The 26,877-nt window shown below is 41.1% G+C and overlaps 1 protein-coding gene across 3 annotated transcripts in view; it reads right to left on the bottom strand.

Annotated features, from left to right (window-relative positions):
* zmiz1a (zinc finger, MIZ-type containing 1a) overlaps positions 1-26,877 on the bottom strand; it is a 137,654-nt gene that overhangs the window by 80,001 nt on the left and 30,776 nt on the right. For all 3 annotated transcript variants that reach the window (XM_089011794.1, XM_089011795.1, XM_089011796.1), the window contains exons 2-3: positions 22,489-22,607; positions 360-434 (exon numbers count right to left, since the gene is read on the bottom strand). The gene's annotated coding sequence lies outside the window, so the exon portion shown is untranslated. The remainder of the gene's footprint in view (positions 1-359; positions 435-22,488; positions 22,608-26,877) is intronic.

The following is a 26,877-nucleotide window of genomic DNA, read 5'->3' as shown; positions in this document are numbered from 1 at the left end:
GTGTACAAAGACTGAGGGCCCCGCCAGCAGTGGAGACTGTGGAGAATAATATTGCCACTGACTAAGGCAAAGCAACAGGCCAGGAAACATGAACAAGTGTTTATTTTTGATCATATCTAGAAGGTTATTTTGGAATCAAGTTCATTCCATTCAATCAACCCGTTCACACTCTTTACAAGCAAGCAAGCACTATTACTGTCTGACTTCTTCACTCCAAGGACAAAGTACGCCAGTGTGAAGCATCATTCAAAGCGTGCACGTCTTTTCCTGGCTGGCAAAACTCCAGCGCTTCATTTCCTGGCACCCCACACAAGCCGAAGCTTGGGCGGGAAACGTCGGTGTGAAATCAAGATGCTTACCGGTGGAGGATGTCGATCCCACGTTTCACGTCGACAATATCTGCACCTTAATCCTCATCGATCACAGGCCCGATTCTGAAACGAGACAAAGCGAAAAGAGCGACACGCATCAAGGCATGTGACAAAACACAACGTGCTTTTCAGTGATAGGCAAACAAGACGGGAGGTGGCGTCGTTTATCGAGATGTAATAAAGCGCCCGAGTCGCGTCTCTGACAGATTGGAGGTGTGTAACAAGGGCTGACAACGTGCACATCTAATCCATGACAAATATCACACTTAAAACACTTGAAACGACAAATGTCGAGTTGCTTTGTGTTTTTTTTTCCTCCCTTTTTCTCTCCGGTATCGTCGAGTTGCCAAAGCAGCTGTCAGTTAAGTCTGCAGGCTTTTATCGTTTCTGCTTGTTGAGTAGAACAACTTCTTCTATCTTTATTGTTAATATCTTGTCAGTCTGTACGGTCCGCGAGGACAACTTAAAGACTGTATTTTCACAAGCTAACGTTTGCCCCGCATTTAATTACGTTTAACAGCTAAATATGCCTCGTGCGTTATTCAACTCCCTCAAATAATGCTTGAGTCAAATTTAATTAGTCATATGCCTTTTAATTAACTAACCATGATCTGATACTGTAATTTCACACTCGTGTACGGAATATAGACGGGGGCACTCAAACACAGAGAAAGCCATGCGTTCATTAGGAACCCTTTTTTGTCAATTGCGCTGGCATTTCGGTGTGTTCTCTATGTTTACACGCTGACTGTTAGCCACTGAACCATCACTAAGACGACGTTCCTGTTTGCGCTTGGCCCATTATTGTTACTGGAAGATAAAGACGCTAATTAAGGCCAATCATACAGTGAGTAGTGACGATTACTGTTGGTAAATGATCATTTGTTCCTTTTGGGAATGTGCACGGTTTCGTAAAGGCACTGCTTATTCTCTCTCCAAACAACAGTGGGCTGTTTCAAGTGGACCAAACGATGAAGGTGTAAGAATAATTGTAGTTTTTTTTAGTTTTGTTTTTTCAATAAATTACTCACAAAAACATTCAAACAGGGCAGTGGAGACTTAATATCTACTCTAGGTGGTTTTCCACTTACTAAGTCATGATCAACATTTATATTAGAGATAGTATTGCTGTCAAATGAGGACTTTGGGAGATTTTATATGGCTGGAACAAATGAGGGTAGCATGGTTATTAGTGGTGAGCATGTCTGTGTCACGTTCTAGTCATGTCAGTGTGTCATGTTCTAGGTTTAAATCTCAGCCAGTTTGCATTTTCTCCCTGTCTTTGCTAGTCATAACCCTTGGGGATGCTCAAAATGGTAGAATTGTTGTGGTTTGAATGAACCTTTTCAAAAGACAAGCTCGTGAACAATGTATATAAACTCAACATGCTAGCTAGTTAGATAAATGTTGGTGTCAATGTTAGATTGTGTTCTGCTCTGGTACTTCAGTTAAGTAACTATTGTTCAGTCAATATAGACCTTTCTAACCTTGAAACCATAACATAAATATGAAAGCACTACAGCTGAAAAGCCATTTGTTCCTAGCACGGGTGGTTGAAAATATTGTAAAATGGATTATGAACTAATGGTTTAACAATGAAAGCAACTTCAAATGCATTTCATCAAGTGAGCACGCTTTGCGATAATTACAATACAAACAACACTTGATGCTTAGACACACACACACACATACACACAAACACAAGCACACAAACACACACACACACACACACACGCACAAGCTGCTCCTGGCATTTTCTTAACAGTCACACCTGCTCATTTGTCTCTGTTGCTGTTGTGTTTAAACTGTATATCTATTTTTTAGAGCGGTTGTCCTCATTAATAATATATATTTTTTTAAATGTTGTTTAAATAGATTTTTGTCAATTTTCTGACCAAATTATTGATCAGTTCTTGTTTTTTTCCGCTGATTACTGATCGGCGCCAACCTCCTAATCATGTAAAGATTAATTTTCATGTGACTTTGACAAGTCTGAATTTAAAGTTGTCCACCGTAACCATAATTGTCACAACACGCTGAGGTCTTCTTGGAGGGATGCAGCATAGTTAAGAGCAAGAAGAAGAAACAGAGGAGGTCCCCAAGTTATTTGTGCTAACTCCAATCATAATGTTGTTATCACAGAGCAAAGAGAACATATGATTGTCAGGAATGTCAAATATTATAAGCGTTTGCATTTCTGCTCTGCGCGTGTTGAAGTAACAGCTGTTTGAAGGTTTATAATCACTGCAATGCCGACGGTCAATTACATTCGCCACTCGATGTGGTTTTGCATTTCACATGAACATTACGCTCGCAGCCTTTTTCAAAGGTGAGGTTGAACCTTTTGCTGTTTAAATATATCGAGTTTATTTGACCCTTGCTTTATGTCTGTTTCCAGAGTCAACATTTCATGGGAAAGACAAACAAAGAGCGAGTCACATCGCATCTTATTTGGAGAACTGCACGAGTCTTATTTAATTTATTTATTTATGTATTTATTTATTTATTTGTTTATTTTGACAGCAAGAGAATGAAAGTACTCGTTTTTTCGTGGTGTGTTTTGCGCCCGTTGACGGCAAGGAAAAACGGCTGCCTTTGGCACCTGCAGACACCATCACAGAGGCAACAAATGGAAGCAATGATTTGCTTAGTTGCTTATTTACACCCAGGAAGGAAAAGAAGAAACAAATTCCCTTGTCGCGCCTTTGTTTCAGCATCACGCGACACGACGGGATGGATGAGAAGTGAGGTGAAGGAGGGGTGGGGAGAGCGCACACACACACGCACACGCACACACACAACACACACATGTGTTACATGTGGATTAATCTCCACTGGGCGTCATCACAGATGCCATTAAACGTAGCAGAAGGCGAGAATCGTGCAGGAAAACGAGAGGCTGCCATCTAAATAATTTATTCCAAGGCTCATCTTGTCTCACACCACAGGGGGATTTCTGCTTTCAATTTGCCTTGCGTTTCCGTTCCTCGCTGTACTAGAAACGGCGGCAACGGATTTGTTGTGATTGGCACATGGAAGGTCAGTGTTAGCGATGTAGCGTCGACGGCCTCCTCAGTGGGCTGGTGTGCGGGTCTATTAGCACGCTAGGATGGCGTTGCATACGTGTGGTTATGTGTATACGTGTTTGTGTGTGTGTTTGTGGGGAAGGGAGGCTTTGTTTACTCAAGTGTGTGCTGGCTGACGCCTGAGAATAGGCCTACAGAGCGTAGAGACAGCGGTGTGTGTCGGAGCTTATTAGGCATCCTTCCAAGGACACGGGAGGCTCCACACGTTACAGAGGATGCAAAGGAAGAAAGGAAGGAAAAAAACCACGATTACTAATCATAGTTGGAAGATGTTAAGAGTGCAGAGGGGTGAGGAAGAATACCAAACGAGATGAGGATGGAGTACAGGATGAAGTCAGGACTGGTATGCGTGTCCTCATGGTGTGTGTCACGGAGGGGATCGAGTAGAGGGCAGCACAGTGAGGACACAAGTCATTGGTCAACTGGTCAAAGTTATTTGGGTCTGTAGTTATCTAAACTTCAAATGAGGGTGGCTGTAGAAAAGGCAAATTTGGCCCCCTCGTGGGAGTGAAAAACATTGCCAGAGGTCTAACCAGCGTTACCAGTCACCCCACAAGAAAAAAACAAAACCCGAACAAATTTGGGAATGACGCTCCATGTCACACTTTTCAATTCCCGAATAAATGTGTGACCTCCTGACCGATCAGACGGGCGACAAAGCTTTGGTGGAGGTCCGCACTCTCGTTAACCTCCGAAATGTCCTCGCCGACAAACGTGGCGCCGGCAGCCCTTTCGCACCCGCACGCACTAAGGGGAAACTCGGCACCAGCATGACTCAGTACAAAGGAATGTGTCGATGGTTATGTCTGTCGCTCTGCCTCCCTCCTAAAGTGGGCAGGTCTCTTCGCACTCAGTAATTATCAAGGTTATTTTCTCCATAAGGCCAAATCCCTGTTTATGGGCAGGAGCGTATGTCACTGGGCCTCGGCTCCGGACGAGCCTCGCAGGCTTTGCCTTTGCCAAATTGCGCCGTTGTCACGCTTGAAAAACATTTTCACTCCCTGCACGGCGGTCTCGGACCAAATTGTGCTTTGCAAAACCGACGAAACAAAAGGTTGGCGCGTGGCAAGGAGCAAAGTTTATATTCAAACACGCCACCCCATAAAAACATGCCCGGAATTAACAACATTCACCGCTAGACGATGTGCAAAAATGTGTGCGCCGGGGGTTTTTGACATTGTCACTCAAATTCCAAGACCCAAAGAATATTGAGTTTTAGGACTACATAAACATTCAGTTCAGCGTACGAAACCTTATACTATCTTCTTTCATCGGAAAAAAGGAGTTAATTCCTAAGGAATATAGATCTGGAGTTATCTGAGCTTGAAATGGGGGAAGCTGTACAAAATACCATACAATACTTACATATTGATTTATATAGCGCTTTAACAACAGCTGAAGCTGTAACAAAGCACAAACATGGACAAAAGGCAAATGCTGCCCCATCGTGGGAGGCACCCCTCGCAAGAAAAACCAAAACCCAAAAATTCGGGAATGGCAGCGAATGAGATGAACATGGACTCCATTAGGAAGCGCCATTTGTTCATCGCAGACGTGTGGAGAAAAGTTGCACTTTTACAACTTAAGTTCAACAGTGTTCTAAAAACATGTAATTGTTTTCTACCGTTATTGGTTCAATTCAATGTCTTTACCAGACCCAGACCCTCTGGAGAATTGCAACCTGGGTTTGTTGAGCACATTTCCTTCTGGCAAGTATCGCAGGAGGAAGTGCAACTATGAAGGGTCAGTGGTTAACAAGGCGTGTTTAAAAGGAAAAAAAGTCCCAAGGAAAAAGTGAAGCAACAAGGTACGTATTGTAGCCGTTAATTGGAAGCAAACAGAAGGCAACTTTGTCTTGTGAACGCCATACAGAGGAGACTTGTCCTCCTGTTACAGAGCAAACAAAAGCCCGCAGCGAACTTGACTTGAGCACTAAATTAAATTTGCATGAAACAAACTGTTGGTCGGGGTCAGCGGTGCAAACATTGCACACGCACGCACACACACACACAGACACGCACACACACGCACACACACACACACACAAATGGCTTGCGCCCTTCATAAAGGCTGCTTCCTTTGCGTTTCATCGCACGGGCCGGGCTTTGTTAGTGTGCGGAAATGCCTCCAGAGGGAATGAAAATACTGGCAAGTCCCTGCAACTCATTCTGTGGAGAGAGAGTGAGATCGAGAGAGTGAGAGATGCAACTCCTGCAGCTGCAAGTTCTCTCACACAAACACACACACAGATTTGTACGGCAAGTGGCCGTGTAGGTGGAGTGCTCAGGTTACGTACAGAGATAACCGTGTTAACCCAAAGAACATAAACACGGGTGTGTGGTTACAAGGCTGTCAGGGGAAACCAACGCTGGCAGCTCATAATCTAAAGTTGGACTAATGTTGCCATGGTTGCTACTAAATTACAGACGGCGTTTCTGTGCACACCACTCCTGCTATGCACTTTTTAGGTTTCTTTTTTTCGGGAAATATACTCTGGGTTGGGTGTGTGTTTGGGAGATTCCCTTGATGTCATGGAGGGTATAAAGTGAATTGGAATTGGATGTAGATCAAATTATCCAATCATTTTACATTCATGAGACTCTCTCCATCTCATGGATGGGTGGTTTTTTTTTTTTTTATTATACACCGTATTTTCTGGTGTATAAGGCGCATCCAAAATCCTTGATTTTCTACAAAAGATGACCCTGTAGCTTATACACAGGTGTGCCTCATATTTGAAGTAATGTTGAGCCACAACAGGTCTCAAAACTATTGTCAGCAGCCACCGACATTTCCACCTGAAGACAAAGTACAGATGCTCCCCAACTTACGAACGAGATATGTTCCGAACGATCGTTGATTCAGTGTTATATTTTGTATGGAACGTATGTTTAAGGCTTATATAAGTGTGTTTAAGGTTTATATATATATATATATATACAGTAAAGTCTCGTTATATCGATATTCAAGGGAGTCCGAAAAAATATCGATATAACCGGGACTATCGATATATCCGACCCTGTTTACATGTAATTTTCTCCGTGCGTGCATAGAAATAGTATCGATATAACCGGGACTATCGATATATCCGATATCGATATAACGAGACTTTACTGTATATATAAATTTAAGCCTTGTATAAGTAACCTGTATTGGTTGGTACTGAAAAGAAACATTTAATAACATATATCCCCTATGAAGATGTACATGTACAACTGGAAAGAATATGACATATGTTACTACATAAATGATCATATGTACCGTTGTTCGTAACTCGAATGTTTGTAGGTAGGGGAGCATCTGTAATGCATAACCCCAGTATAGTGTGTCTATTGTAGTGCCTTATAATGTGGTGTGCCTTACATTTGGAAAACCCTTTATATATTTATGTAATATATTTGGATTTTTTTCCATTTGTTGAAGGTGCACCTTATATGTATATAAAAACAATTGAAAATACACCAGTCTTTGGGGGTGCGCCTTATACTCCGGTGCGCCTTATACACTGGAAAATAATGTACTGAAAATGTTAACTGCCGAGCCTGCTGACTAAATGGGTTATATTATAAGCTGAAATATCCATCAAGCACATAATATATGTACAAGTATGTTTTGCATCACTTTGCATCTCAATCATTTCTGAAAGAAAAAAAGGATCCAATAAATGCACAACAACGACTTGGGGTTTTTTGACACTGGTTAGAAGGGTTGCAATAGAAATTGCATCAGCCACCATCTCCATACCAACATCTTGGGTTTGGTGTTGAAAATGTATTAAAACAAAACATCTTGTCTGTGATGTTTCAATACGCATCTTCATCTTTGGAATCTTTGACATTGGCTAATTTGCTGCCTAACCGGGTTGTAATACACGGCCACACTCAAGAGTGAGACATCACGCTCTTTAACTGCCTTTCCAGTATTAAAGCGCTGATTAGTTGCATTGAGGCCGGGTCGAGATCACCCCCACCCGACCCTCCGTTTCATTATCAATGCCGTTGATAGGGTAGGGAACGGTGAGTCTTAAAACCACCGCAAAACGGCACTGTAACTGATTTTGATTCCCATTGAAGGAGATTTCTTCAAAAGCCAATGTCGTTAGCTCTTCGGATCGCGGCATCCGCTCCTCACGCATGTTCTTACTCTTTTTTAAACATTCCATTACCTCACACTGTGACCATCTTGGCCACATGCACATGTTTGTGATCTAGGCGACGGCTCTCCAGAAACAGACGATTGCAATCCAACATTTGATGGCAGAAGACACTTAAGGCAAAAAAAATGGATTATGGTAGTGCAAAAGAACCACGGTAACATTTGGACAGAGTGTTCCAAGTCCAGACAGGCTAATCTTTTCCCCCTTTTTATTTCTACAAAATAAGTGTGCGGCCCAGCTAATTACAACATAGTACGACAATAAAATAAATAAAAGCTCCAAGCTGGCGTGCGAGCTTTCTGATCAAACCGCTATTAAGTTGCACACAATCTCCCTGAGCCACCCACGCCAACTTTGTGAGTCGACCCTGGAAATGTAAAACACAAAGCTTTCTTTTCTTTTAATATTTCATGTCGTGTGTACCTCCGTTGAAACCTAACCAACAGATTCATCAACCTACCGCTGAGTTCTTTAGTGTAAATTAATTGTAAATAATTATAAAATATGTCTAAGTGCTCTCATGAGCCTTGTTTGTTTTGTTGTTTTCTTGTGTTTTATTTCGTCACTTTGTGTTGTTTTGCGTGAAATGGATACAGATTGTTTTTCACCATTGTTGACATTCATCAAGGGGGCGACTGTGCTGAGCAGTACGAATATGACAGCGCTGTTTTTGATTGGAAGGAATGTCGGTGCCATTTCACTGTGCTTTTTTGAGACTGTAATGGGCAGCATTTTTCACAACCCCGCTTTGTTCAGCGAAAAGGTTGGTGCTGTTGTCTGTGGCTGAGTGGATGCATGGGATGAGGAGCCCGCAATGAGAAGAAAGCAGCGTCAGCGTAGAGCGCCGATGCGTATGTGGAGCTGTCGCAGCTTGGAATTGAAGCGGATTTACGTGGGAAAGGAGATGTATGACAATCTCTTACATCAATGGATGCTAGAGCTTTGTGTTTGCTTTCAATATTTAGCTTGTAGCAGACGTGCACATTTCACCATGACCTCCCTGATGCACTGGTGAAAAGGACACTTTGATCCTCACCTCTTTCATCTTAAACTGATTCACACAACAAAGAGGGTGCAGAAAGTGCTGAAGATTGAATGACTGCATCTTTGTGTTGTCATTGTATTTTTTTTTTTTTTTTGTTATTTTGACATTGAGATGGCCCCGCGAGTGTGGCTGCCTTTCCAGCAGTTTGTTTTTCTACTTCTTCCTCTCCTTCCTTCCATAACCTTTCTGATGTGAAATCTAAATGTCTCCACTTCGAGACTAATAAAGGCTAATCCAATCTCAGTAGTGTTCTTTGACGCTGCCGGTTTGGTTAACTTCACTCGGCTCAGAAGCTAACTATTTGAACATTAGCATCTATAAGCTAAGATAGCGCCTGCCTGTCTTTTTCCTTGTTGGAATAGTTGAGGGATGGACAGAATGTTGAGGAAAAACCTGGCGACTAGAAATGGAGTCACTCATTTCAACGTACATCCTAAGATAGAAGAACAATAAGCGTTTGACCAAGACGCCATTACAGTTTATATCCGATTTGATATCAAACATCTTAAAGGTGACCAAACTGCATCTGACTTGAGCGGATTTGGATGATCAAACCAACAGTACAGAGCTGTGCTGTGTTGAGACAGCTGCTCGAGTTTCTCTCCTTGTCACTGTCAGTGTCACTTGGGAACGCGCACTCATGTCCACATACACATACACATACACATACACATACACATACACATACACACACAACCTTACGCAAACACACGGGCACACGGTCAAACACACACTGCCGCTCTTCGTTTTAGCCAGTGACAGCAGGCACCCAGCGACGACATGAGGCGCGTCTCTGGCAGGCGGCACTAAACAGAAATATCTGCTCTGACAGTCGCTCGTCCACATCCATGTGCACGCAGCTGTCACCGAACTCGCCACTCCTCTTTCCAACCTTTTCTTTTAGCCTTTCCTTTTAAGCGGTAAGCAGCTTGAACAAAAGTGTTTTTTGGGGCCTGTCGCTTCCACCCCAGACTAAATTCTTCATCGGGTCTGTGTATTTTCCAGGTAACTTGGGAGAGGTCTGTTTGTGTTCTGTGAAGACACGACTGGAAGAACTTGACCATGGAGGTAAAGTTCTTCCAGTCGTGTCATCATCAAACAATGTAAAAGTTTGAAAGCAAAAGTTTGTCACTATATACATTATGAAGGCCACACATCTCAACACTTTTGTCAAATAACAAGGCTTCATATCATACGGCTACATTCACCTCTATTTTAGAATGTGAGGGCCTTTTTCTAATTATACATGTTACGTAAACACCAAGCATTGCGTGGTAAAGAGACATTTAATTTAAGAGGAGACTGAGGACAGCAAGGGAAAACAGAAATGGTATGTGAAGGTTGGCTAATTGCATGTGTTTTTTTTGTTTGAATTTCTAGCTGTATTTGTCACACTGCACGTGGTAAGAAGGGATTTTTTTAATGAAAAGTTAGGTCCTTATATATTTACGTATGCATTTTTTATTTGTGTACATTATTTATTTATTTGCTTATTTTTATTTCTTTTTGGTAGTTTTTTTTTGGTGCAGGTAGTATTCACTTTTAAAGAACGTTTGTATTTGCATAGTATTTACCGTATTTTTTGGTGTATCAGGCACACCGGAGTAGACCCCCAAGGAGTGATGTATTTTCAAACCTTTTCCAAATAGAAGGCGCACCTTCAATGAATGAAAAAAGTTTTCCAAATATAATATATAAATACATAAAACTTTACAACTATAACGCATACCACATTATAACGCGCCACAGTAGAGGCTGGCGTTACACACTACTTTGACATGGGGGATTGGAGTCGGTGGCTGCTGACAGTCATTGCGAGACCTGTTGTGGCTCAATGTACTTTCCAGAGATATTCTGTACCACTGCTACCAAATTTCAAGTACAGTACACGCACCATATTTTCCTGTGTATAAGGCGCTCCCCCAAGGAGTGTAAGGCGCACCCCCAATGAATAGTGTATTTTTAAACAGTTTCCATATACAGGTATAAGGCGCACCGAACTATAAGGTACTATAGGTAACTATAGTACATTATATATATATATATATATATATATATATATATATATATATATATATATATATATATATATATATATATATATATATAGTGAGACCTCAACTTACAAACACCTTATAACTTATAAAGTTTTCGTCTTACAAACGTCAAATTTATGAAAATATGAAAATTAAACCTTATAATAAGCACTATTTTCATAATACGCACCCACCATGGCTGGCGGAGTGATCTTCGGCGGAAGCACACGACCGAACAGCACCAGAGGTTAAGTTACCAACAGTCCTTATGGAAGGTGACTCTCCTTCCATAAGCCATCAACGACCATCAAAATGGTAAATAAAACTTTATTTTACAGCACAGTTTATTTCTTTAATTACAGTCCTCATGTAATGCGCCTCTCTTTCCAAACAGCAATTCCCTTTGACCTTCGACCTCCAACGCCATTCCATCAAGCCATAAATGACCATCACAAATGTAAATAAAGTGACTTTATGATACAATTCAGTGTATTTCTTTCATTACAATACAATAGCACATTTATTATACATAGAATAAGGTATGTTGTGTGTAGTTTTAAGGCTTATTTAGTTGAAAAGTATATTTTATGGAAACCCGGGAACGGATTATTCCCATTTTAATGGTTTCCTATGGGATTTTTTTTTGGAGATACACACTTTTCGCCTTACACACTCTGTTTGGGAACCAATTAAGTTCGTAAGTTGAGGTCTCACTGTATATATATATCTGCGTATAAGGCGCAGAGTAATCTTTTGAAGAAAATGGAAACTTTTGGGTGTGCCTCATACTGTACACGGTCTAAAATACGGTCACCCTTTTAGTGCACAGATTACTATGCACTCACGTGGCATGAAAGGGTGAATATGTGGGGTATTTGTTGAAAAAATAATAATAATAATAATAATAATAATAATAATAATAATAATAATAATAATAAACAATATTGTGCAGTGTGTAATAAAATAAGACAAAACAAATGTCACATGATTTTTGTTACTGTCCTTCTACTTGAAATATGTACTTTTTATTTAGAATCACCTTGAAAGCTCATGTCCGATATTCATCATCGCTGACAAAAACAAAGAGTTTTTGAATTCTACTTGGTTTGTTGAAAATATCTCATGGCAGTGAGGTAGAAACAATGGATTGGAAAGCAGCAGCATAAAAAGTTATGGCACAGCAACAGGTAAAGCTAACTGATCCTCGAGTACCTTGCCTGACCAAAAGCAACTTTTGCAAGTGGAATAAAACAGATAGCAGGGCAGAGTTGCGGCACTGTGCGGTGAATTCGGCAGAATGGAGCCAAATCTACATTGAAGCGATTGTGTTTGTCCGTGTTTGGCTGCCGGCCAGCGAGTAGTGTGTATGCCCAAGTATGAATCACGACAAACTGGGATGGAGGCCAACAGTTGAGCACGGAGCCCCCTCTCCTTCCCCCACACCCCGCCCACTTGACCAGCGTTGGCCTTCCGCAGGCTTAGCTCCTTACCGCTTTCATTTGGCCGCACTTTTGTTGCCACTTTCTTCCTTCTCACGCGAGAATCTGCTCTTTCGCTTGCTCATTCTTTCCCGCTCGCTGTCTGCTTGGCGCTTTCTCTATCGCGGCAGCCACAGCCGTTCTCAATTAGGAGGGTCAGGGAGAATAACTGGGGCTTCGGTATCTGAAGCTCGGAAGATCAGCGGCGGAAAAAGGAAACCACTGCTGTGAGGCGCCGGGTTCCGCAGAGTACTGCGCGTATGTGTGTGGGTGTGTGCGACTGTGCGTATGGGAACTTGTGTTTGGAGTGGAGAGCGAGTGTGTGCTGCATAAATCTGCTCTGCGTCAACAGGTTGTCAGTGAACTCTGACCTCTATATTTAAAGAGACCTGAAAACGGTTAAACTGCTAACATCGTGACTGGTGCGGTTCGCCACAGGAACGCACCGCATTTCCATTAAAAAGATGGCAATTTATTTTTTTTTAAATTATATGGATTTTTTTAAATTATATGGATATAACTCACGCACACACACATTTACACGCTTTAATTGCTTCATTTCGACAGTCCCCTATGAGCCAGGAAAGGAACAGTGGGCAGCACTTTATGAGACACATCCGCAGGTGTCACTTTTCAAAATGAGAAACAAGAACTGTGTGAAATTTTCAAACACACACACAATCATGCACACACACACACAAATGTAACAGGTTTAGACACCCTATTCACTACTCAAAAATCTACCACACCTGACAACTCAACTGTGAATAACCTGGAATGAATCATTTTACATTTCCTTCATTTGACTCATGAAATAAATTTATATCTACCTGGATGACAGCGGCATCCATTCACAAGTGACTTGACCTACATATTTTTTTGGGAGGTACTAGCTGTCGCCCAGTCAATTATCCTTTGAGAGTTTGCTCACAAAATGTCGATGAAATGGAGAACTTCATATTGAGAAACTGATAGTGAACATTCCTTAATCCTTAAAATAAATAAATAAAATAGAGGATGTGTGCTAGTACAGACACTCCCCACCTTACGAACGATATACGTTCTGAGCGGTCGTTCTTAATGTGAATTTGCTCGTAAGTTGCTTCAGTGCTATATTTTGTATGGAGTGTATGTTTAAGTCAAACACTGAACGAGGAGGTATCAAATACAGACGTTCCAACGGTCATAAAATAAATTCACACCTACTGTAGTACGGCAACACATATCCTTGGGTCTTCAGTAAGCCATGACTGAAGCTGCTGGCACCTAATTGCTGAATTACGTGCCAGCAGTCATTACTTTTTGTTATGCATCGTGTTCTCCTCGAACGTCAACTGGGAAGAGGGATTTCCTCCCCATCCACATACTCTACGCAGCCAATCGTAAGCGATCTCGGCGGATCGGGGCCTGAACTCGTTGGCAACACTTCAGCATAGTTGGGCGCAGTTTGGTCAGCCTTGGTGTCCGTCGCATAAACATCCAGCCCTTGAAACCTCAATGTTTTTCTGTGTGCGTGAAGCACACTACATAGCCAATCGCAAGAGAGCTCGGCCGGAAAAAGGAGCGCAATACAAAATCTAACTTACAGCATCTCTTTCCGAACATACCGACATACTGTAACCGCAAACATGTTCGTATGTACCGTTATTCGTAAATCAAATGTTTGTAAGTCGGGGAGCGTCTGTATATGAGCTGTTTACTCCCATTCCCAGTTGAAGTTCAAAGATAAAAATAAAGGAATTGACGCATCTATTTAACCAAATCCCGTAATAAAAAAGGCTGCTAGCATCATGCTAATATGCAAAGTAAAACTACCATCAATTTCAGTAGCTACCTTTTTTTAAACAAAGGATATTGGAAAATGACAATACAAACAGACATGTTTTATGCTGTGTGGAAAAATAATAATAAAGTGTTGCTCTCAATATCTGGCATTGGTGTTGAAAAATGATTTGTCATTTGTGAAATGCAATCGATTAGGCCACCATTCAGATGACAGGCAGCGGTAGCCCACATCACTCGCCACACACTTGTCAGAAAATAAGCTCATCGAAAACAATTTGCACCTCACGGGAGTGGCGGGTGCCTCAGCGAGGCTCACATCTGTTTGGGGAACAGCTCAGAGATTCCTGAATAGCAGGCTTTCCAAATTCATTTCGAGAAAGAGCAATCAAGCTTGCCTTCCGTCAAGCCATTGTGACGCCGGCTCTGGCTGCGCACGTGCTTGATAATCTATGCAAATAGGCCACAGATGGACAAGGATGCAACTAATAGAAAAGCATATGGGCTGTGCTTTTGAGAAACAATAATTCCTACGTCCCGCCGCGTTCTCCAGTGTCTGTCGGCGTTATAAGCGACCGTGCCTGTGGAATTATTCAAACGAGGGCAGCATGTTTTCTTTGTTCACGGCTTGGAATGGCGCATCGGAAACGGAGCGTTCAAAACCGCCGTTTCTTGCCCGAGTAACCCCTACTCTGCCTCCTACCCAGATCCTCTCACTCATGCCGTGTGAAATCCCCAGCGACAGTTTGGAGGAACGTCCCGAAACCATTAATGAGTGTGTGGCGTGGCGTGTTGTGATGCACGGCTGCGTATTGCGGCCATTCATCAGGGCCGCCAGACACTTGACAGGCGGACGGCCAACAGGTTGTGTAATCGTAGAACAAAACCACGTCAAGCCTGCCGCCACTCTGTGTCCCATTCAGGCCTCTAATGTTGTTTTCCTGCAAGTAATTGATGACGGCAGACAGAATGCCGCTGATGGATGACATCACAGAGCCCCCGCCATGCGGTGATGGGCAAAGGGTATTCTGATTACAATGGAACCTTTTAGGTTGAACATCATCCGTTTGATTGCAGATTTATTTGCAAGTCCCGTTTTTTCCCCATAGGAAATAATGGAAATAATCTGCTTCAAGATCAAACGGTCACCATCTTATATTTGAATGATCTGAACTGAGAGTGTTGCAGACTAAGGCTTGAAGGCATAATAAGAACCTCATTTGTTTCTCATTTGTGGCTATCATGAATTTCTGCTTGAAAATAATAGCAATAATAATACTAATATTCATAATCATCATCATCATACTCATAATAATCATAAGAAGTTGTCTTGTGACCAATGTTACTACGTGGCACGGCAGCACTACTGTCTCTGAATGAGCCATCTCAACAACCGGTAATTTTATCAATAGTGTGTTTCAAAGAATTTGAGTTAGTGTTATGATTTTTTTAACGTTTAAAATATTCTTAATTATGATTATATATTAATGATTAACAATATATAAGGACAGGTATCATATAGAGAAAATAAAGCAATATATATTTTTTTTGTGATAACACACCTGTTTTGTTTGGTAATCAAGATATTTTTGTGTGTTCAATGATGTTTATTTCCAACGTCCTCCTCTTGAGGCTGCTTGCGTCCCCTTTAATTTGGGTGCCTTGTGTAAGGATCACATCAGAAATAAATACCATTGGTATCCCAAAGTGAGCTCGGTAGAATGAGACAAATTAGCAACAACACCCTCTTGAATTGCGGATGACACAAAAAAAAAAAATAAATAATAAAAAAGTGGTTGCGCACATTGAAAATACCTGCCAACGCTGAGGAATGTTCCAACTCCCGTGCAGCATAAGCACGGGTAAAAGGTGTCCCCAAGGCTAGAGTTAGACATTGTTCTCCACGGTAAATATCCTCACACAACCTGCTCAACTCTGTCTGCCTCTTAAGCTGGAGAACAGAATACAATGTTCCCTCTCATCTTCCCACTCGCATCGTTTTCTACATCTGTGAGGCGGCCAGCTTGTGTTTGTGAGAAACGCGCTGCGAAACGACGATAACCACAATGACTATCACGTCGAGGATAAAAATACACCTCCAAGCATCCAAGTCATCTTCGCTTTAGAGCCCTGAGGCAGATTTCCTTGAATTTTGCCTAATTTTATCATTGATACAGATATGTGGACGGCCCTTTTGCTTACCTGGGAAAAATAAAACATGAGGAGAAACTGATGCAAGAGGATGCAGGCAGAGCTTACTCTCAAAAGGCTTTAATATTCTTTTTCTTCCCCAGTAAACTGATAAAATATTGGAAAAGCTCAAGACGCTTCTAATGATTAAACTGCCGCCATGTGTACCGGCTAGCTCCTAAAACTTTAATATTTTATTCAAAGTAAATAATATTAACTACATCTGGCACATGAGAGAGAAGTGTTGTGAACAACCTTGGCAAATTTAAATGGTTTAAAAGAAAAAAAAAAATCACCAAGTGTATTATATGAGGCTTTGATGAATGTATACCACGTGCAACTGAAAAATAAATACTACTTCGGCTAGCATCTTTTTTTCTACAAATATTGATAAATATATTTGTTTCAAGCCTGAAAATAACCCATGAAAATTGTGTGGCTTTCCAAGATGCGACAAGAGGTGCTAGCCACCAGCTAGCCTAGCTAGCACACTGTGCAATAATAATAATAATAATAATAATAATAATAGTCTAACTGCAAATTATGCCAAATAACTGCACAGTTATCGCTTAAATATTTTTTCATCTTATTTTTTATTATTTTGTACGCGTCTGCCTTTGGGGTAGTTGAAGAACATTCACTGAACCCCATAAAAAACTTCAGAATTAACTCCAACAAGTAAGAATCCATTGATATAACTATTTGAAATGATCATGTTTTTGTACACATTTGAGTAAATGCTCAGCCCGAGTCATATTGAGCAAAATCACCAATCCGAGGGAAGTTGGGTCTAAGCATGGACGGGCCGTATTTTCTGGTGTACAAGGTGCACCGGTGTATAAGGCGGACCCCTAATTTTCCAAGTATAATATATAAACCGATGAAAAGGTTTTTATATATATATATATATATTAGTAGCGAATGACCGAGCAAAGATCCTGTGGGACTTCCAGATACAGACTGACAAGATGGTAATGGCCAACCAACCAGATATCGTGGTCATAGATAAAGGGCAAAGGAAAGCCGTTGTCGTGGATGTAGCGGTCCCGAGTGATGGAAACATCAGAAAGAAGGAACATGAGAAAATCGAAAAATACCAAGGGCTCAGAGAGGAGCTGGAGAGAGCCTGGAAGGTAAAGGTGACAGTCGTGCCTGCGGTGGTCGGAGCACTCACTTCTCGTGAACCCCAAACTCGACGAGTGGTTGCAACAGATCCCAGGAACAACATCGGATATCTCGGTCCAGAAAAGCGCAGTGCTGGGAACATATATATATATATATATATATATATATAAATATACAGTAAAGTCTCGTTATATCGATATTCTCGGGAGTCCGAAAAAATATCGATATAACCGGGACTATCGATATATCCGATCCTGCGCGCATATAATTTTCTCCTTGCGTTCATAGAAATAGTATCGTAATAAGCGGTACTATCGATATAACCGATATCGATATAACGAGACTTTACTGTATAGATAGATAGATAGATAGATAGATAGATAGATAGATAGATAGATAGATAGATAGATAGATAGATAGATAGATAGATAGATAGATAGATAGATAGATAGATAGATAGATAGATTTCTTTGCAAGTCCCGTTTTTTCCCATCGGAAATAATGGAAATAATCTGCTTCAAGATCAAACGGTTACCATCTTATATTTGAATGATCTGAACTGAGAGTGTTGCAGACTAAGGCTTGAAGGCATAATAAGAACCTCATTTGTTTCTCATTTGTGGCTATCCATCCCTACTCTCCAGAGGTGGCGGTGCTAGACCTCTGTTATGATAGGTCCCTTAGAGCAGGGACAGTAGGGTTATATATATAGGGCCAGAGCTACCAGCAAAATTTTAGTTCGCTGACGAAGCCTTTTGGATGAGAAGCGAAACGTCCGACACTCTCAAAGAAGTACAGATGACAGTACAGTGTTACGCACTATTTGTTCTACATTGGGAAATGGAGACGGTGGCTGCTGACAGTAGTTACAAGACGTGTTGTGGCTTGATATTACTTCACACATAAGGTACACCTGCGTATAAGGTGCAGGGTTATCTTTTGAAGAAAATTAAGGCTTTTGGGTGCACCTTATACAACAGAAAATACGGTAGTTCAATTCATCATCCATGACTCACGCTTGGTTTCTTTTCAGAGCAAACAAAAGAAAACTACACACCTTTCCTAGAACGCCTTGTGAATTTTTCAATTGCTTGAAGAGGCAATTTATCAACAACCATTTCCAAAGACATTATCACCTAATGGATTATTATCTTCCTTTTGTCTCCCATATCATGTCATCCTTGCCACAATGTCACCATGACATCCTCACACCTGTGTCAAAGTGATCGACAAACGCAGCGGAAAGTCACCCTCTGGACCGCTTTAAATCGTCCGATGCTCACCAGCCCCTTGACAAGGTTGCGTCCTTGTTTTTCGAGAAACCTGCATCTTAAATTGCCATCCGTGTTGAAACGTCTAAAGTGATTTATTTTCCGAAAAGGCGTCGCATCCTACCCTCGTGCGACACACATGTGGGCTCTACACGGCGGCCTCACAACAGCTGCAGTGTTAGCGTGTCAACAGTGGGTGCTAACATTTGAAGAAGAAAATACCCAAATAGAGCTACAGGGGAGGAGTTACTCTACAAACGGCAACTGTTTGTAACATGTTTGCGGCCACGATCGGCCCTTTCTAAACAAATTAATCCTGCTGTGCTCCACATTACTCATCCCAAGCAAGCTGTCTGGACCGATTCTGCTTCAGTTGCACACTTGCTTGATGGTGCGATGTGTTGTGACGGGCAAAGGGGTCAAAAAAAATGAGAATATAGAGAGACAGTTACCCCCCAAAAAAATGCTGTCTCGCCACACTTTCATGAGCGTGTCATATTATGTGGGCTGAGTCGCTCTCTTCATTGTGTGCGTGGGTGCGTGTGTGTGTGTGTGTGTGTGTGTGTGTGTGTGTGTGTGTGTGTGTGTGTGTGTGTGTGTGTGTGTGTGTGTGTGTGAGAAACCAGCCGCTTTCTATGCTCTGACGTCCGTGTGTTAATCGCTTTGGCTGATCCCCGCTAGTGGCGCATGTGTGTAGGTACTGTGTGTGCTCGTCTGGCTGTATGTGCAAAAGCATGAACGACTGTGTGCACGCGTGGTCGTGTGTGTGAGACAGATGTTTCCCATGTGGTGGTATTGCTCACCATACACACACACAGACAGACAGAGGAGGATTAACCAGCTCTTTTACTTATTTATTTGCTGCCTGAATCCCACCTACCTCACGTGCTCCTCATCTTTAATCCCTCGTAGCAAACTAGACTGCAGGTGGGGAAAAAGTAATATGGCGCCATACGACTAGGAACTTTCGAAAATAACTCCAGTGCAGACCGGTGAGGACATTTGAACATGCATCGGCAAAGAGAAATAATCCATGTTATGTTCAAAGATGAGCAGTCAAACAGTGTTGAGGTGTCGTAAACGATTATACAGACGCTCGCCAACATCTGAACGAGATACGTTCCGAACGGTCGTTCGTAAGGTGAATTTGTTCGTAAATTGCTTCAGTGCTATATTTTGTATGGAATGTATATAAGTATGTTTAACGCTTGTATAAGTAACCTGTATTGGTTTGTAATGAAAAATAAACATTTAATAAAAGATATGCGCTATACATTTAAAATTGCATTTTCTCTGTAGCTCACTGTCTTGTTTCTATTTATATATATATATATATATATATATATATATATATATATATATATATATATATATATATATATATATATATATATATATATTTACATTTTATTTATTGCATTGTATTTGTGATTATATTTTATTTATTATAGTACCTATGCTTGTCTGTGACTGTAAAGTGTCCATGAGAGCTTTGAAAGGCACTTAAAATGTAATGTATTATTATTATTATTATTATTACTATTATTATTATGTACATGTACAACTGGAGAGAATACTACATATGTTAGAGTGAGAGGTCAGTATTAGCAGCGGAAAGGGGCACCACTCGGAAAAAGGCACGCAATACAAAATTTAATTGACAGCATCATTGACAAATCATCTGAACATTCGACATACCCGCAAAAATGTTCCTATGTTCTATGATGTACCATTGTTCATAACTCGAATGTTCGTAAGTGGGGGAGCGTCTGTTATGTGATTATTACTTCATGATTGTTCACAATCGTGGCAACCTTGGGTAACATAAATAAAGACAAGAATGAGAAATAATCTAGGGATCCCTTGCTCATCTCCTATCCTTAACTTTAGTCAGTGAACCATCCTATTTCTCATCAAAGTCAAAGTTATCTTTATTGTCAAATATGCTAATATGCATGACATACAGCACAGATGAAATTAATGTCCTCTCGGATCCAGCGTGCAAGGTACTTATAATGTGGCTAAAAAAGACAGACAATTGACAAAAGACAATACATGTAATTTCTGAATGTAAAGTGAGGGAGCATCGTATGTAAAGTGATGTTGTGTAGTAATGCAAAAACAAACAAAACACACCTTCTCATGAAGGTGCTTTGACATTTTTGCAAAGTCTGCACTGACTTCAAACTATGCACTCGTGTTCAGTTGAAAAACTATCCACATTTTCATTCCTTGTTGTTTCATTCCTTTCATAACTTTGCTGCTGTGAAATGTAAATTTCTCCACTTTGAGACTAATAAAGGCAAATCCAATCCAATCCAATCCAATCCAATTTTACGTTACCTTATCTGTGTGTATGCATGCAGTTTTAAGAGGAAAAAAAAGGAAATGAATCGGCCACTAATCGGGAGCCGACTCCTTTTGGTCACTTCAAGTATTTTGAGTCCACAAGATGTTTGTATTCAGAAATGTATACAGAAATGGGATATGTATTGTTGGGAATGTGAAGTTAGCTCATTCACTGCCATTCACGACTTTATTCGGGAATTGAAGACATGACGCAGAGAGTGCCATCCTTGATTTTGTTCGGGTTTTGTTTTTTCATGCTTTGGTGCCGATAAAGCGTTGGCCATGGTCTCTGGCATTGTTTTTTTCTTTTCCATAAGGGGGCAGAATTTCCCTTTTTTCCATGTTAGTGCTTTGTTATAGCTTCAACTCTTGTTAACGCGCGATATAAATCACTATGTACATATTGCATTGTATTTTGGACAGCCGCTCTCATTTCAAGCTCATATAACTCCAGACCCATATAATTTAGGAATTAATTATTTATTTCTGATGAAAGAAAAGAGTCTAAGGTTTCTTACACTGTCTGGAATGTTGATGCAGTCCTAAAACTATATTTTGTTGGTCCTGGAATTCAAGTAATAATGACAAAAACACTGGCACTGGAGTAGACACATTTTTGCACGTCTGGCAGTGAATTGGTTAAAAATAACTCAATTAATTTGAAAATTGATCTTCTGTCGATTGATTCCTGCACATCTAATATCATTCAATGAATGTGATCACTCCTTATGCTGGTTATTCGTATAAACCACCACTTGACAAAATTGGAATGATCTCAACAAATGTCCTCACCATGTGACTTACTGTCGTCCTATTTTGACTTACCATAAATGCATCATATTTAGTAGTCATTCTACAAAACTGTTGAACAGAAAAGGCATATTGTACGATAGGCCCATTTGAGTCATGTGATTCCCCCTCTCGAAGGTTATTCGTGTCAACATAACCTCGCACAATATAAATAAACAGAAGTATATAAGTCATAAACTAAACAGGAAAGTTCCAGGAATGCAAATAAAATGGCCATGACAGGAGAATGAGTATTACATTATTATTTTTTCAGGCTTTAATCACAATATACTATGGACGTTGTTTAATTCTACAGCCAGCTATGTTGTTACCTAATGAAGTATATCACTGGTTAATACTGTTCCCCGTTCAACGGTTTTGATTCAAACACTCAGGAATGGCAAAAATGTGGCTTTTTTGTGGAAAAGGCATCTGTGGTGCATTTCCCCTTGTGTGTATACTGTGCTGACACAGGCCACTGGCTTCTAGGCTGGGATTGACTGGCTGGCTTTATTTCTTCCCTTTTTCTCTCTCTTTTTTTTTTGGCCAGAGCCAAATAGGATCCTGCACAGCTCCTCATAAACAGCAGCTGCTCCGTCCCTCCCCGGCTGGCAGCCCAGGAGGGTCCAATCAAAAGCAGCCACATTGCTCCCTCACTTTGGCTTTGCGTGCCAATTCTGCTCAGAGAGTTAGAGGGGGAAGAAGAAGGCAGGGGAAAAAAACAACACAAAACAAAACAGTCAAGACGAAAGACAGAGCGAGTAAGAGAGGAGGGTTGGGGGGAGCAAAAAAAGTGTGCACAATCCCTGCCTGTATATGAAGCTTGCGTGATCGCTGACCTTGTCGGTGCTGCCGCTGCACCCTCCCTGCCCCGACCCCTCATGTATTCCTTGCGTGGTCCCTCGCCGACCCCTCCTCAAGTGGCCGATCTGAAGGAGAAGAAAATGCAGTTCAATAGAAAGCCCGTTTCAGACAAGAGGACATAATTAAATAAATGAGTGAAATAAGTGAGTGAGTGAGTGAGTGAGTGAGTGAGTGAGTGAGTGAGTGAGTGAGTGAGTGAGTGAGTGAGTGAGTGAGTGAGTGAGTGAGTGAGTGAGTGAGTGAGTGAGTGAAATGAATAAATAAATGCATGGGTTGGGTGGATGGAATGATGAAAGGAAAGAAGGAAGGAAGGACAGAAGGATGAGTGGATGGATGGATAGAAAGTTTGATAAATATGTTTCTTGAAAAAATGTATGCGCCGGGGGAGCCATCATGGATTTGCCTATTTGGACCCGCATCTGCTCTCGGCTTCAAAATGACACGCATGTACTGTACATTTTGTGCGTGTACTGTATATAACAGTCAAGTCTCTCCCTATCCTCCTTCCCGCCCTCCCTGCGCAGAGGAACAATGCCCTTCCTAAAGGTTATCGGCAGCCTTGGTCAACCTCATCCCGACTCCATTACAAACCAAATTCAGTGCCTCAATACGGCACTTAGCTTCTCTCCTAGTTGCTCTTTTTGCAGGCTGATATGGCATCTGTTTCAACAGTCATCATGCAAATGGTTTAATTCAATCACCACACGAGCATGAATATGAGTGCAAATCATTCGAAGGACAAGACAGATATGGCGCAGCCACTGTTTGGCGACGTTGCCTTTGGACCGTGATACCGTTATTTTTTTGCAGCTCGCTCACAATGGATGATGTTGTTGAGTTTGTTGTTGTACAAAAAAAATATGGTGACATTAGTACATAAGTGTTGCAGCAAAAGATGTTAGTTTCAAATATGGGTGTATACAGTCAATTGTGTTAATAATAACTGCTTCATGAACCGATAATGATAACTTGTAATCTGATAACATGATAAGATGTCAACTGTAGTAACAGCTGTGCTGTGCCTGAAAGGGTTAAAGAAGGATTTCGGGAAGGCGTTCAGGTTTTAACCTGGGGTGGCGTTTGAAAGGAGGGTTTCAAAACAGGGTTGGGTTTACAAATTAGGGTTTGCTTTTTTTCCAATATGGCTTCAAGACTGGGTTAGGGGTTCTAGTGATGGTAAGGTTTCAATGTAGCATTTAAGGATACAATTGCTGTTGATTCATCAACACTTATCTTAACAATAGCACAATCCTTTCCTACCTACCAACCTAAAGTTGTTGAAATCCTTAAGTTTGAGTCTATCAACGTCGACTATTTCTGAAGAGGCATGTTTAATACTTATTTTTTGACAAAAAAAATTACAGTTTGACTACTCCCTAATACTGAAAAGACTAGTACTCATCCTTACTTTTAATGTACCGTATGTTCCTGTGCATAAGGCATACCCAAAGGCCTTGATTTTTTTAAAATATGAGCCTGCGCCTTATACACAGACTTGCCTAATATGTGAAACCATATTGAGAGACACAACAGGTCTCGCAACTACTGTTGGCAACCACCAACTCAATTTGCGTAACCCCTGTAGCACCTTATAATGTGGTATGGCTTATATTTGGAAAACATTTATGTACTTATATATTATAGTTGGAAAACGTTCATTCATTGAAGGTGTGACTTATAGTCCGGTGCGCCTTATAATATGGAAAAAGTTAGAAGATACACCATTCATTGGGGGTGCGCCTTATACTCCGGTATGCCTTATACACCAGAAAATACGGTATTCAAACTTGTCCAGTTGTGTTTTTTTTTTTCAGCTCCATTGTAAGCTGAGAGCGCTCTTGCTCGGGGGTCAGCTCTCCTCATATACATCTACACACTTGCCTGTTGAGGGAGGTTGGAAGGGGGCTCAATGTGGGAGGAGGTTTGGAGACCATCCATAAAGAAGAGAGAAAGAAGGGGGTGGCATGAATAAGCAGAGAGGCATGCAGGTGTCACAGACAAATGTGATTTACAGGGCTTGTGTTCCATACAGTGCTGACACATAAGCCAATTAGGCTAATATTACCCGCCTATAACATGCACCATTGGACCCCCTAAAAAATGCATGTGTTGGTGCAGGGATTATAATAGCCACCCCCGCCCCCTTCGTCCCCTATTGAATTGGACAAACATCAAATGCTGAAAGGCATTCATTACAATCAGCCGAGATGATTCGATTCAAGGTGCTCGGTATAGCATAAAAGGTTCCAGGTTGGTGGTTAGCCACCATAAGAGTCGAGATGGGGCATCAAGCAATGCAAAGTTACACTTGCGGGGATGTAACGAGGCATGGACAAATTTGCTAGCGCTTGCTCATAACAATTGAGGGTGATACAGCAGAAGCTTGATTGTTGTGCTTAATCTGCTGTAAAAAGCCGGGCAAAAAAGCAAAAACTTCCCACAAGAAATAAATAACATTAACAAGTTCCAAAATCTTCACAAAAATACATTTGGTAAAGAACCACACGTGGCCATGAGATAGTCAACGATACCAATCCGCTGAGTTTGTTAGCGTGTCACGTTCTAATATGTGCTCAGCACGACGTGGTTTTCAAAGTTTCCTGCACCAAAGCTCCAAACCACAACAATTACTGGTTGTACTAAAACCTCAGCAAGGTTGTTGTGTTTGTTATTGAGGAGACACTACAGGGAGCATGGGGGAAGCAAGACATCATAAAACTCAAGTGTGCTTCCGAATAAAAGTGCTGAGCTGGGACTGTTATTTCTATTTTTTTTTTCAATTTTATGTACGCTTTTTTTATATTCTTTCCCGTTTCAGTGGATAATGCATGAATATTAATGTCGGGCCATTGCCGGCGCTGATCCAAATAAAGCGTATTTGGTCTCTCTACGCTACTGAGTGCTCTTCTAGGTGTAATTGGGTAAGATGAGTTAATGTCAAACGCTGCAGTTTGCCAAATAGAGGTCTTTATTGTAATAGATGCCCTGCCTCAATTATTCACACCTTCCAATTTTTAAACCCATTTAAGTGTAGAGTCTTATCAACTGCTACATTGATGTTGTTAATCTCGGTGTTGTATTCAAGATAAATATTGTGTAAAATGGAGATGAGAGATGAAACCTTATCAAAATGTAATCATCACAACGAAGGAACAAAATCAAACCCTATCAATACCATATTAAAAGGAATGCATCTCGAGTTCCAACCTAATGAGAGCCAAATATATTTTTTTAATTATATTAACTCCAAATTTCCCCATTGTGGGACTATTAACTCATTCACTGCCAGACGATTTGCAAAAATGTGTCCACTCCAGTGCCAGGGTTTTTGTCATTTTCACTCAAATAGCAGGACCCACTGAATATTGAGTTTTAGGACTACATAAAAATTCAATGCAGCGTAAGAAACCTTAGACTCTCTTCTTTCATCAGATAAAGAGTTGTTTCTGAAATTATATGGGTCTGGAGTTATATGAGCTTGAAATGGGGGTGGATGTCCAAAATACAATCAATGCAATACATACATATTGGTTTATATTGCAGCAGCTGAAGCTGTAACAAAGCGCTAACATGGAAAAAAAGGCGAATACTGCCCCCTGGTGGAAGGGAAAAACATTGCCAAAGGTCTTACTGCCGCTTTATCGGCACCCTTGCAAGAAAAAACAAAACCCGAACAAATTCGGGAATGGCGCTCTATGTCATATTTTCAATTCCTGAATACATTCGGGGATGGCATTGAATGAGTTAAATGCTTTCTTATTTTATCTTATTTTATCTTATCTGATGCACCCTGTACCATGATAATATATGTTGTTCACCAGAGTAATCACTCTCCCAGAAATAGTTAAAAAAAAAATAGACTGTTCGATGAATATACACATTGGCTCCATTATATTTGTGGTGCTGGTGTGAATCCACAACTTAAAAGCGACTGGTGTCGACTCACTTCCACAGTTGTGACGTATATAACTCGGCCGCTCTGTGGAAATAAAAAATAGCCTATTAAAGCCAACTTCATCTCCTTAAAGCGGGTGCGGCTGTCCCCTGGTGTCTTAACACAACTACTCCCCAATTGTTCAAGCTCAGTGGGTGTGGGGTGAAGGTAAAAAAAAAATCAATATCCCCCCCAACTCCAACAGCAGTCGATGATGTTAGGCGCATGAGCCAGACACTGCAACAAAAAGCAAAAGACGAAAGGCAAAAGTCCATCTTGGGCTGAGAGGGGTTGGTTAATATGTGTCATTGATTACCTCTATGCAAATAGAAGACCTCGAGAAAACAGAGTGTGATTTAAAACACGCTGGGGTCAGACATTGATTGGCTGTGTGAGCCCGA

The sequence above is a fragment of the Hippocampus bargibanti genome, linkage group LG13, assembly GCF_051943395.1.
Source record: "Hippocampus bargibanti isolate YZ-2025 linkage group LG13, ASM5194339v1, whole genome shotgun sequence".
NCBI classification, from domain to species: domain Eukaryota; kingdom Metazoa; phylum Chordata; class Actinopteri; order Syngnathiformes; family Syngnathidae; genus Hippocampus; species Hippocampus bargibanti.
Note: the sequence above shows the minus strand (reverse complement) of the source record. Positions and strands in the feature narration are given on the sequence as shown.